General features: G+C 42.5%; 1 pseudogene; it reads left to right on the top strand.

The window, feature by feature from the left end:
• Positions 1 to 4827: 4827 nt before the first annotated feature.
• On the top strand, positions 4828 to 6574 carry LOC140709550 (putative vomeronasal receptor-like protein 4; annotated as a pseudogene).
• The last annotated feature ends 7853 nt before the right edge of the window (positions 6575 to 14427 follow it).

The following is a 14427-nucleotide window of genomic DNA, read 5'->3' on the forward strand; positions in this document are numbered from 1 at the left end:
AATCTTGGCTGAGCACAATGGCTTAAGCCTGTCTAATTCTATCATTTTGGAATGACAAGACAGGAGGCTCACTTGAGCTTAGGAGTTTGAGAGCAACCTGGGCAACATAGTGAGACCACATCTTTACTAAAAATATATTTTTTAAAAATGAGGCATGATGGTGCATGCCTGTACTCCCAGCTACTTGGGATGCTGACATAGCAGGATCCCTTGAGTCTGGGAGGTTGAGGCTTCAGTGAGATGTGATTGGGCAGCTACACACAAGCCTGGGTGACAGAGTGAGGCTCTGTCTCAAAAGCAAAAGAGAAAGATTCAATCTTAACTGTACTTTTTAAAACATCAATATGCACATATAAACATTTTTTCTTTTAAGAATAGAAGTATCCAAGTTAATAATCATTACTGTAAATCCATTTGTTACTCAGACTTTACCTTTTAATTAGGTTTTTAAAAAAATAAGATGTGAGCTCATTGAAAGGTCCAATCTTGGCTGGGCATAGTGGCTTGCATTTGTAATTCCACCCCTTTGGGAAGCCAGAGCTTGGGAGTTTGAGACTAGCCCGGGCAACATAACAAGACCTCACTAGCGCAACATAGTGAGACCTCATCTCTACAAAAATTTTTTTAAAATTAGTTGGGCGTGATGGTGCACACTTGTAGTCCCAGCTATTTGGGATGCTGACTTGGGAGGATTGCTCAAGTCTGGGAGGCCAAGGCTGCGGTGAGCTGTGATTGCACCACTACACTCCACCTTGACTGACAGATTGAGATGCTGTCAAAAAAAAAGGTAAATCTTAACTGTACTGGATTGACACATCAATACATCTCTATAAACAATCCCTCTCTTAAAAATAAAAGTACCCCACTTAAAAATTATTGATATGCCTGGGAATTACCTACACATTTTTAATTTGTTTTGGTTTGGATTTTTATTGAAAGGAAACACCTAGAAACGTTACCTAAAATCTAGATTTTGATTAAAATAGGCTTGAATTTGGTCTGAGAATTTCACAATAGGTATGAGTTTTGTCTGAGAATTTGTCTTTCTAATAAAGTACAGATATTACAGCACATGGTAGATACAAGGTCTCTTTTATCTAAAATAAATAAAATTTGGTGAATAAAAATTTTTAAATTTGACCTGAGGTTAGAGGACAAATCAAAACACCTGTACAATGTGTTATCTGTAGAAGTTTATTTTTTAATAATGACATAAACTATTAATAACCAAAAAAGTTATAGTAACTTATTAACTAAAGTGAGCAGAATTCCTATTATGGTATCTATGGAAATGCTTTCTTAGAGTAAAATATTCTCTTATCTTGCAAGGGCACTGGTTAATAACAGTGATGATTTGGAAGTCAATGTCTCATAAAGTAGCAGACCCCTTTTCACACCCATAGCTGGCCTTCACAGAGTTATCAAAAAAGCAGTCATTTACACAAGAGCAGATAATTTTTTTAGGTTCTTTTAAGTTTATATGCCGATGTTGTTATAAAATTTAAATCAATTTTCCTACAAGATTATCTGACAAAATTTTATGTTATAATATCACAATATGATATGTAATATAAAGTAATATAATAAAATTTTGTCCAATATGATGTCATATTATAATGTATGTTATTCCATAAAATATATAAACAAATCAAAATGTTATATTATGATATCACAATGTATTATATCATATATATTATGGTATAATATGATATCACAATGTATTACTTATGATATATATAATACATTGTGGTATCATAGTACATATATTATGATATCACAATGTATTATGACATCATTATGTAAATTATGTCTGACATATATCACAACATATTATATTACATTGTTACATTATATATTATATTATATTACATTATATTATATTATATTATATTATATTATATTATGTTACATTACATAGTCTAGCTAACTGACATGGCCCAGCAGACTGCCCAGGGCATGAACTACTTCCATGACAGGAATATTATCCAAGGAGATTTCAAGTCTAATAACATTTTTTGACACAAAGGGTTCCCAGTAAAGATGAGTGACTCCTGTCTGACCACAGTGAAGACTCAATGAAGCAGGGCCCAGCCCTTGGAGCAGCCTTCAGGTTCTGTTTTCTGGATCGCAGCTGAGGTGATTTTTATACAGAACCTGAACCCCTTCAGCTTCCAGTCAGACGTCTATGCCAGTGCGGTTGTGCTCTAAAAGCTTATGACTGGCTCACTGCCTTATAGCCACATTGGCAGCTATGACCAGATTATCTTTATGGCGGGCTGTGACTCTTCGTCCCTGGACCTCAGAAAAATCTCCAGCAACTGCCCCAAGCCATGCGGGACCTGCTGTCTGACTGCCTCAAGTTCTAGTGAAAGGAGTGGCTCCAGACTCTGGCCACAATTTTTCTGCTGCGAGGGTCACTCCCCAAGATTGAGGGAAATACCTCCAAACCTTCCTTTTATCAAACCCAGGCTGATGAGTTGCCTTCCTGCCTACTCAGCACAGGCTGTCTTGAGCCTTAGGCTTCACTCCCAGCCACTAGGGAGCTAATCTTAGCCCGCCATGCCAAGGAGCCTTGCCCACCAACTATCACTGTTTTATCTCTGTCCTGAAGTGGCAGCAGAATCTCATATTCCCCACCTGTTAGATGAGGGGGTCCCTATGTACTTTCCCAGTTCTTCTGAAACTGAAAAACCCTTAAGGATTGAGCCCCTGCCCCCCTCCATCATTTTGTTTCTTGGCTTAGGAAATACCTCTAAATTTGGGGAACTCCTTCATCTCATATGGCTAAATTTTCTAGCAGAGATTTCACTCAGAATCTCTCTGGAATTTGTGCCTGATGTGACTTCCACTGGACTTTGGGGTTCTCGGCACATCATGTATTTTGGGAGTTTCCTTTTTGTCCTCTCCTCCATTCAAGGACTACTCTCTTACTTCACCAAAATACAGAGAATTTTGCTGAAAAAACAATAAAGTGTTTCAAATAAACCTTCTCACCCTTTGCCTCTGGGGAAAACATACTTTTTATTAAATTATTTATGTATGTATTTGACCTCTGCTCTAAAAAGAGACACTGCTTACTTCGCACAAGGCTGTCAGTTATTTAAAAACATCCTTGAAAAGATTGTCCCAACAGAAGCTTATATAAGACATAAAACAAATTAACCACCAGGTCTACAAAAATTGTCTCCCAACACAACATAACATCCCCTTAAAAATACAAAAATAGGCCGGGCGCGGTGGCTCAAGCCTGTAATCCCAGCACTTTGGGAGGCCGAGACGGGCCGATCACGAGGTCAGGAGATCGAGACCATCCTGGCTAACACGGTGAAACCCCGTCTCCACTAAAAAATACAAAAAACTAGCCGGGCAAGGTGGCGGGCGCCTGTAGTCCCAGCTACTCGGGAGGCTGAGGCAGGAGAATGGCGGGAACCAGGGAGGCGGAGCTTGCAGTGAGCTGAGATCCGGCCACAGCACTCCAGCCTGGGCGACAGAGCGAGACTCCGTCTCAAAAAAAAAAAAAAACAAAAAAAACAAAAAAAAAACACAAAAATATTAGTACAACCATTATAAAAAACACTGTGAAGCTTTTTCAAAGAATTAAAATAGAGTTGCCATCTTATCCACCAATTTCACTTCCAGATATATAACCAAAGAAAATAAAATTAGTCTCTAGAAGAGACATCAGCACTTCTGTATTCATTGCAGAATTATTTACAATGACTGAGACATGCAAACAATCTATGTATCCATTAATAGATGAATGGATAAAGAAATTATGGAACATTTATATAAAGGAATATTATTCAGCTATAAAAAAGAGAATTCTGCCATTTGCAAGAATATGAATTAACCTAGAGGACATTAGCTTAAGTGAAATAAGCTAGACACAGAATGACAAATACTGTTTGATTTCATGCATATATGAAGCCAAAAATGTCAAGTCATAGAAACAGAGAGTACACAGTGGTTCCTAGGGGGTGGTGGATAGAAGAAATGAAGACATATTGATCAAAAGTACAAACTTTTAGATATAAAATAAACAAGTTCTGGTGATTTAATGTACAGCATGGATGTCTATGAATGCTGTCTTAGGCTATCCCTATTTCTGTAACAAAATATTTTAGAATAGGTAATTCATACAGAGTCTAAACTTAGTTCTCACAGGTATGGAGGCTGAGAAGTCCAAGACCAGGGCACCAGCAGGTACACGTAATATACCTGCTAATCACATTAATTTGATAATTACACTATATGTATGTATGTACATATTAATTGGAGCATCACATTTTAACCCTATGTTCTTTTTATGAAAATGTTACTCCTGTACAACTTTATTCTCTCTTTCCCTCCTAGTTTGGGTACTAACATTTAACTCTAAATATGTTTCAAATACAACAATATGTTTTTATAGTTATCTGTTTATATAATTTTATTTGTTTTAAATAAGTTGAAATAAGAAAAAAGAGCACTTGTAGATTTACAGGTTTGTTTTGTTAAACTTATTATTCATTGTATTATTTTAATCTTTCAGTTTTGCTAATGTATTTTTTAAAATCTTTGTGGATACAAGTTATTATGTGGAAAAATTTTCTTAGCCCAATATATCTTTTCTTGAACCCACCTTCTCTGTGCTGTTATTGGCAAATAAATTAAATTTCTTTATATTATAGCACTGAAGATTCAATTACAAACAATATTACAAAGTTGCTTTTGACAATCAGATAATATGAGAAAAATATTTCTTGTACGGCCTTAAATATTTGTTACATTTACTAGTCCTCTTTGACTTTTTTGGGCATTGAAATTATCTAGGATTAGGCCGGGCACGGTAGCTCATGCCTGTAATCCCAGCACTTTGAGAGGCCAAGGTGGATGGATCACCTGAGGTCAGGAGTTCGAGACCAGCCTGACCAACATGGTGAAACCTCATCTCTCCTAAAAATACAAAATTAGCTGGGCATAGTATCGCATGCCTATAATCCCAGCTACTCGGGAGGCTGAGGCAGGAGAATCCCTTGAATCCAGGAGGCGGAGTTTGCGGTGAGCCAAGATCGTACTATTGCACTCCATCCTGGACAATGAGTAAAACTCTGCCTCAAAAAAAATAAAAAATTATCTGGGATTACTTGCATTCAGCCTGAAAACTTATTTTTATTCTTTCTCAAATGATCTGTCTGCATCAAGAAACTGCCTCAGTTTTTATCTGAAAGTCTTTATTTTTATTTATTTTTAATTGCTAGTTTTCCTGAGGATAAAATTTTTAGTGGACAGTTTTTTGTCTTTGAGCATTGAAATACATATATTCTTAGAAGCTGAAAAGCTTTTAAGAAGAAACAAAATTCAAGACCTGAGAATGTTCAGCGACATGAGAAATTCAGAAAGGAAGGAAATGCTTTCTGAGGAGCGAACCACAGGTACTGTGTGAGTATAGACAATGTGCACCCTACATAGGTGTGATTGTGGATGTGTGGATGTTTGAGATACGTACAATTTATTTGTTGTAAAATAAAATGCTCAGGTACATTTTAAATAATTTATATGAGATAGTTGGGGTTAATCAAGATAAACTGGTAAAATTAAAATGATAATGTTGGTAATAATTTTGACCATGCAATAAATAATACTGATGATAGGATATCTATTGCTTTTTTCAGATATGTAAAATATGATTTCTCTTCACCATTAAGATGACCATGTTCCATGTATGATACTATTAAAAATTGCCCTTATTTTCCAAGCTGGTAGTAGACTCACAGCCAACACCTTCCTCCTTTTCTTCTGTATCTTCACACTCCCTCTGGACTGCAGGCCTAAGCCCACTGACCTCATCACCTGCCATCTGGCCCTTGTCCACTTAGTGATGCTCCTCACTGTGAGCTTCTTGGCATCTCCAGACCTGTAAGTCTCACTGTATTCTCAGAATGACTTCAAGTATAAGGTATTCTTCTACATGCATAGAGGGACGAGGGCTCTCCATCTGCACCACCTGCCTCCGGAGTGTGCTCTAGGCTATCACCATTAGCCCCAGCACCTCCTGGTCGGCAAGAATTAAACAGAAATTTACACGTTGCATCTTTCACTTCTTTGGGTTCTCAGTTTGTTTCTCAGTAGTAACCTGCCCTCTTCCACTGTGGCCTCTTCTAATGTGACCAATAGCAATGTGCTAAGTATCAATAAATACTCTTCACTTTCTTACATAAGCTACATCATCAGGAGTCTGTTTTTCATGCTGCCACTACTTACAGATGTCTTCTTTGTAGCAATCATGTTTCTCTCAAGTGCATACATGGAAATTCTTTTGTCCAGGCATCAGAGACAACCCCAGTACCTTCCCAGCATCAACCTCTCTGCAAAAGCATCCCCAGAGGAAAGGACCACACAAACCATTCTGATGCTGGTGAGTTGCTTTGTGGTCATGTACTGGATGGGCCTCATAATCTCATCACCTTCAACCCTATCATGGGCTTATGACTCAGCCATCGTGGGTATCCTGATGCTTGTGGGCGATTTCTGTCGCCCTTTTGTGCTAATTAGTTCTGATAAAAGAATAATCGAAATCTTGCATAATGTGTGATATATATATCATAGATGATTAATAAATAATGAAAATGATTATCTGAAAAACAGATTTTGACATCAAATTTTTCAAGAAGCAGGCAATTTTTAAACTTTTTAAATTTAAAATACATTATCTTATTACACTTTTATTTCATCTAAATATTTTTGAAACCTATGCTGCTAAGAACTTGGTGGTTTCTTTAGTTCAAAGTCCACCATAATAGTTCCCTGTGTCCACAAGTTTCTTATATTTAATTTTGATTCCCTAAATTTTATATAAGACAACTTTTCTATCTTCTTGAAGTGTATACTTAAGATGCTCCTGTTGGTAGATAAAATTTCTCTGTGTGTGTGTTTGTGTGTGTACGTGTGTGTTTTATTTTTGAAGGTTTAGTTTACCCTTCCTTATTTATTAAAAATATGCTAGCTATGTATTCAATTATAGGTTGAACAATAATTTTTCAGCACTCTTAATATTTCCTTCTCAGTTTTCTGGCTCTGCATGGGCTGTGGAGATTTTACTCTCACCTGTGTAGATTCTCTGTCTCATGGTTTTTAATTTTCTTCAGTCTCTTTGGTGTTATGCAGTTTGACTTATCATATTGGATATCTTTTTTTATTGCTCTCTCATTTTTTTTTTTCTTGGAGATGGAGTCTCGCTCTGTTACCCAGGCTGGAGTGTAATAGTGCAATCTTGGCTCACTGCAACCTCCACCTCCTAGGTTCAAGCGATTCTCCTGCCTCCGCCTCCGGAGTAACTGGGATGACAGGCACCCACCACCATGCCCAGCTAATTTTTCCGTATTTTTAGTAGAGATGAGGTTTCACCATGTTGCCAAGCTGGTCTCAAACTCCTAACCTCAAATGATCCACCCACCTTGGCCTCCCAAAGTGCTGAGATTACAGTCGTGAGCCACTGCACATGGCCTCTTCATTGCTCTCTTTTAGGCACATGTTTGGTTTTTAATTTTAGAAATTTGTAAATAATTATTTATTAGTATGATTTATTATTTGTATGGATTCAGGTGAAATAATTGTGCTTTATTCTTTGTCATTCTATTCTTCGCATGTGTATAATTACATTCATATTGCTGTTATTTTGTTTCTCTTTATTTGGTTATATTCATTCTGCTCAAAATTCCAGTTCATTAATTCAGTTTACTAACTCTCTCATCATCAGCTTAGTCTAATTTTATAATTAACTCACATATTGTATGTTAAATTTGTGTTTAAATCATTCAATTTCTATTTGACTCTTTTCCAAATTTGCTTGCTCAGTTTATAGTTTCCTGCTCTTTCAAAAATTATTTTGATACCTTTTCCCCATTTGTTTTTACTTAAACATTTAAAATATTTAAATTTAATATTTTATATTAATATTTATAAATGTAAATATATTTATAATACTTTTTACATTTAAAATATTATAAATATATTTCCAGTATGCAAAGTATATGTGATATCAAATTTCTTCCAACCCAGCCAGGCACAGTGGCTCACGCCTGTATTCCCAGTACTTTGGGCGGCAGAGGCAGGCGGATCACAGGCCCAGGGCTCACAGTAAGCATACGGACAAGTGGGCACAGACTCACAGGCCAGACAGACAACCAGCCACGGCCGGGCCAGACGTGTGGACACAGGGCCAGTGTCACATACAGACCACGGGGAGACATGGTACTAGGGGACACACAGACTTGATGCCACAATGTGGGCAGGGCACAGAGCTCGAGGGACCTGGGCAGCGGCCGCTTGGTATTTCTGCACTGGAATCCTGTGAGACAAGAGTGGTGGCCGCTCTGGAGGTCCCTGGGGCGGTCCCTCACGGCCCCTCTGGGCTTAGTCCGTCTTCCACACTGTTGAGCAGCTTTCCCACCTCATGGCAGAGGATAAACACTGTGGTCACATCCAGGCAGACCCGGCCCACGGGGGGAACAGTGCCGTCGTAGAAGGCCTTGAGCCCCTCCTTCCTCAGATCTGCCGGCAGTCCCGTGTGTTCAGCGTCTGTGCTTCTCCAGGCCCCGCATCCGGGTCTTAATCCCGTGCATGGGAGCGTTTCCCAAGACACTGGCTGCGCCCGCAATGGCTCCGAAGGCCCCAGCGACCAGCCAGTTAATGGGCTTGCTGGGGCTGTCCCCTCGGTACAAGCTGTGCAGGGGGGTCAGGAGAAGAGGCGCACGGCCCGGTTCCAGCCCTGCTTCAGCGCGGGGGCCATGAGGCCCCGGTGAGTTCCCCTTGTTTCCGCACATCTCCCTAACCCGGTGGGACACTCCTCTGCACTGGAGGTCTGGGGGTGTCTGGCCGTGGATGATCTTCACCTTGATGGTGTCCATGGGACATACGACCACCACGGCCTCCGCCACGCCGGCGCCCCAGCGGCACCGCAGCCTGCCCTGCTGTAAAGTCGTCCCTGGGCTTCCCGCCTCTGGCTGCTGAGGAACTGGGACATTCGGAACCCAAAGCCGCCTTGGGGATGGAGCAGCAGAGCAGGGAGCCGACGCCGCGGTGCCTGCCTGGGACGCCGTGGCCGCGACAATGTGCACGCGGGATCCATGCGCGGTGCCCGGTGGGTGCCAGCGCTCGTCCGGCTGCAGCTACATCCTCCCGCGCTCCATGGAGAAGGGACACCGATTTCGATGTCGAAAGGTCGCCTTACCGGTAGCCTCCGCCGGGTCTTACTGGACGCGGCTGGGCCACGGCGGGCGGGAGGCGGGCGCCCAACGTGGTCTGAGGTCCCAGCCTCCTGAATTCCGCACTGATTCAGTCTCCTGAATTCCTTAATTTGGTTTTAACACAAATAAAGATCTCTCTAAAGATAAAAAGGGATGTGTTGGCTTCTAATTTTTGTTAAAAGCAATAGCATATGTTGTATAAGATAGTGCATTGGGGTAAATGGGTTATTATTTTTATTTTTTTCATCAGCCCACTGACATTGAAAGGGGATAGTTTTTAGGTTATCTATGAGCAATTTTCCCTCAGATAGGCCTTAGTGTAGGGGTTTGTGGTCATGTAGCTGAGAGGGTAGGCAGGGATTAAAAGTCGTTATGGCAGTAATAACCTTCTGAAGACCAGGAAATTCAAACCCCTCTCATGGTAGTTTACTAACATCTCCTGGGTTTGCTGTGCCTTCCCTTTGTGCCTCTTCCCACACATGGTTTCTTGCACTTGGCCCAGCTATATTCCACTGTTCTTTTGACTCCATGCTTCTTAGCCTGGTGGCAGTGGTGAGGGAGTGAGGAGATCTCTAATGTTCTGAGGAAGCCTCAGACTTAGCACTGTCAGCTGGGGTGTGGGGTTACTGACATTTGAAGAGTTTCCTGCCCCTCCTGTAGATGCAATGCCAGGACAAGAGACATTCCTGTCCCTCCTTGTCCATGATAGGGGAGAGATGCTCCTTCTCCATGTTCTTAACTCCCAGTTGAAGTTGGCCTGCAACAGTGCCCTGCCAATTAATAATTTATTTTCTTTATTGTGGGGAAAAGAAAGAGAGATCAGCCTGTTACTGTGTCTATATAGAAAGAAGTGGACATGGGAGACTCCATTTTGTTCTGTATTTGAGATGCTGTTAATCTGTGACCCTACCCCCAACCTTGTCCTTGCAAGAGACATGTGCTGTGGTGACTCAAGGTTTAATGGATTTTGGGCTGTGCAAGATGTGTCTTTGTTAAACAAGTGCCTGAAGGCAGTTTGCTGGTTAAAAATCCTGCCCGCCTCTGGGCAATGGAACATCTCGGTGTAAAACCCGATTGTATGCTCTGTTTACTGAGATAGGAGAAAACTGCCTTAGGGCATAAGGTGGGACTTGCTGGCGGGACTTGCTGGCGCAATGCTGCTAAAAGGTTTATGGAGATGTTTGCGTATGCATATCAAGGCACAGCATTTTCCTTTGAACTTATTCATGTCACAGAGATCTTTATCCATATGTCTTACTGCTAATTTTCTCCCTAAAATGATCCTATTGTCCTGCCACTCCCTTATCTTTAAGATGGTAAAGATAATTATCAATAAATACTAAGGGAACTCAGAGACCGGTGCCAGCGTGGGTCCCCTGGGCCCACTTTTTCTTTCTCTATACTTTGTCTCTGTGTCTCATTTCTTTTCTCAAATCTTTCATTCCACCTAACGAGAAACGCCCACAGGTGTGGAGGGGCAGGCCACCCCTTCATTTATGGGAGATGCATCTGTGCAGAAATGCCGGTGTTGGCCTTGTTTCTCCACCCTCAGTTTCGGGAGTTTTTCCCCAGTGCCTTGTGGCTCGGGTTTGGATGCTCTTTCTCTGCAGATTAGGCCTTGTATCATATAGGGGAGGTGGGAGGAGCCTGTCTCCAGAGTTGTAGCAGTGGATGGGATAGTGGTCCCTCCCTATCAGCACTGCGGGGGAAGCATTCTCAGGATTCTATCCTGCTTCCCTGACAGGCCTTGTAGGTTTCCTAGAAAAATTATACACAATGGTGTAAACCCTATGGCTGTAGTCTCCAAAGTTTTACATTCTCCTCACCCACCCACACACAGCCACCAGGAGCTAGTTCAAAGGTTCTGGCTTAATTTTATCAGTTTTCATGGTTTTCAGGGTGCACATAAAAACCTGGGGCCTTTGTGACCTACAAGCTTCTGCATCCCCTGATGTTGGGTTTGTAGTCGGCCCCGTGACCTCAGTTCTCTAAAGGGCTCAGGAGAAACCATCCGTTCATTTGCAGTTTCTCCAGGGATTTGTTTGCTTGTTTAATGTGTAGGCGCAACTCTTTGTCAGGTCTCTGTATCTGTCAGGTCTCTGAAACTTAACTCAGAAACTAATATTTTTAAACACATTATCATACTTTTAGTGCTCCTCTATCTATGCTAATTGTTCTTCAGTATTTTTTATATTTGTATGTCTTTATCTATTTTTAAACCAGGTTTAATTCCTTCTTAATCTAATTCATAACTTTTATTTCATTTATTCCCCTATGTAACTTCCTTTTCTTTTTTTTTTTTTTTTTTTGAGACGGAGTCTCGCTCTGTCGCCCAGGCTGGAGTGCAGTGGCGCAATCTCGCCTCACTGCAAGCTCCGCCTCCCGGGTTCACGCCATTCTCCTGCCTCAGCCTCCCGAGTAGCTGGGACTACAGGCGCCCACCACTGCGCCCGGCTAATTTTTTCTATTTTTAGTAGAGACAGGGTTTCACCATGGTCTCGATCTCCTGACCTTGTGATCCGCCCGCCTCGGCCTCCCAAAGTGCTGGGATTACAGGCGTGAGCCACCGCGCCCGGCTAACTTCCTTTTCAGACATTTAAAGTATTGTGTGTTTTGAGTGGAGGAGGTCAGATTATAATTGACATTTGTCCTTGACTACTGGGCACCCTTACCATGTATTTATTTTACTATTCAATAAATATTAACTTATCATGAATGGTATATTTTGCTACAGTTGCAGGTTTATGAACCTGAATAGACAATAAAATAAGTAAATATCAAATTACATGGCTTCAGGAGGGTATAATTTTTTAAGTTTTTTGGTTCATTAAAATATTTTTGTCTTTTTGTGATTTGCAACCTTGAGTGATTTCCTTGAAATAGGAACCAGAGTTGAAACTGAAGTAGTAGGTGTTGGTGAGATTTTGATGGCTAAGAACGTCAGGCTCATTTTGTAACTGAGAGGGAAATTAGAATATGTCACCAGTTCCATATGATCACAATGCATTTGGAATAATCACCATGGCAACTCATGACTTGTATTTTAGGGGAGAAGAATTGGTAATAAAATGACCAAGCACAAAGCTGACCCAGTCTAACACGGATCTTTGTCTTTAAAACATACCCGCGATACTCACGTAGGCAGTGTTTACGCTAAGGTTCTTGAATTTTCACGATTTTGCTTCTCCAGTAGTGTGTGTTACTGAGCAAAAGGGGCTTTCTATCCAAAACACCAGAACTCAAAACTGTGGCACTGGGTGTTTCTTTTTAAGAAAAAAAAAAGCTTTTTATTATAATTGTTGTTTATAATTATATAATTTTATGTTTGTTTTAATTTTTATTTCAGTATCATTTACAGTACAAGTGGTTTTGGTTACCTGGATGAATTATATAGTGGTGAATTCTGAGATTTTAGTGCACTTGTCACCTGAGTAGTATATATTGTACCAAATAGGTAGTTTTTTTCACCCCTCATCCACCTCCCATCCTCTGTTCTGAGTCTCCAAAGTCCATTATATCACTCTCTATGCCTTTGCATACACATAGCTTAGCTCCCACTTATAAGTGAGAAATAATGGTATTTGATTTTCCATTCCTGAGTTATTTCACTTAGAATAATGGCCTCCAGCTTCATTGAAGTTGCTGCAAAAGACATTATTTCAATCCTGATGTGCTGACCTTGGGTTTACTGGACACATCTCAGAGACAGGGCAGAGGATGAGGGCAAGACCCCTCTAAGGCACTCCCCCACACCCTACCACTCCTGCTCTGGAAGGACCCCTGAAGGGCACTGGAGGGGTTCAGTTGTCAGTGCAAGCCAACATCCACACCTGCGAGTACCAACAGCCCCAGAGAGCAGCAGAGCCCCTCATTTCTGAGAATCCCTCCAAGGATGTCAAGACTTAAGCCAGGGAGTAGAGAGAATCAGTCTCTCAGACCCAGAGAGGATTCAGGGAAAGGGCACAGGAGAGGCCCCAGCCCAGAGCCAGAACACAGTTCAGTTCAGTGTGGGAACTCACGGCATGGAGTGGATGGCCCTGCATGGCTGAAGAGACCAGTGTGCGGGGGCATCTCACCCATTGTGGAGTCAGGCTCTTACATTAGGTGGCGAGAGGGCGAGGTGAGAGTTACGGCCTTTCCCAACTGAGTTCTGGACCAGGGCTTGAGCCTAGGCCAAATATCCCCGGGGAAAGGGCGTGAGGCAGGAAGCCCTGAGCCAAGATGAACACTGGGGTGCTGTCCCCAGAGCAGCCTGGGGTGCCCTGACAGCACCCATGCCCCAGTCTGCACAAACTCCTTGCTCTGAAATTAACAGCCTGCAGAGATGTCCTCAGTATCAGAACAAGTGGGCCACACAAGGCCCTCCAGGACTCCAGGAACCCAGGTCCATGCGGTGCAGCCCTGCAAGGGCCAGATGGGTTGGGTGGAAAAGTTGACCAAGTCTTCCTTCCTTCCAGCCAAATCTGGAAGAAAGGCCCCTTGCCTGGAGCTGTGTTCCTGGTACCCAGGCCTCTGTGGGCATCCCTCGGCACAAAGACCCTCTCCAAGGGCCAGCCCTTCCAGGACCACCGGCCCAGCTCCAGAAACCCATGGGTCACCCTCACCGTCACCTGACTGGGCTGTCCCTGAGGCTAAGGCCCAGCAGCATGAACGGACTTCCACAGAAACCAGGGCAGTAGGCTGCTGTCTGGTGGCACTGGGGGCGCAGAGTCTGGCCAGCATGTCCCTGGCTCAGGACACATGCCTGGAAATTAGGATTTTCTCCTCTGCTCATCTCCTGAGTAAACCAATAATTACTCTCCCTCATGTCTCAAAATTCACATCCATGTTAAAGGGGCTGGTGGGGGTGACATTTCCAGGAAGCCACAGCCCATGTCACCCCCCTGCAAAACGGCAGAGTTCTCCCAAAAGCGGGTGAACGGGCGCTCTGGCTGGAGGACGTGGAGGGCAGCAGCACAATGGACAGCGTCTGGGACCTCAGGCCAGTTCCACAGCAGTTTAGGAAAGCAGGCGGCTCCCTGGGCTGAAGGAGGCGCGACGCTTTGGAGGGAAACCGAGCTGAGCAGCGGGAGGTGGAGTGAGGCTGAGACTCGCCCGATTTGGGCAAAGGCGAGGTGCACTTCGCAGCGTCACACCCACCTCACTACTCAGCTCAGACCTGCCCCTCAAATCCCTCTCCAGACTCACTTCCCTTAGCTGG

This window comes from Chlorocebus sabaeus, chromosome 21, assembly GCF_047675955.1.
Source record: "Chlorocebus sabaeus isolate Y175 chromosome 21, mChlSab1.0.hap1, whole genome shotgun sequence".
NCBI lineage: Eukaryota > Metazoa > Chordata > Mammalia > Primates > Cercopithecidae > Chlorocebus > Chlorocebus sabaeus.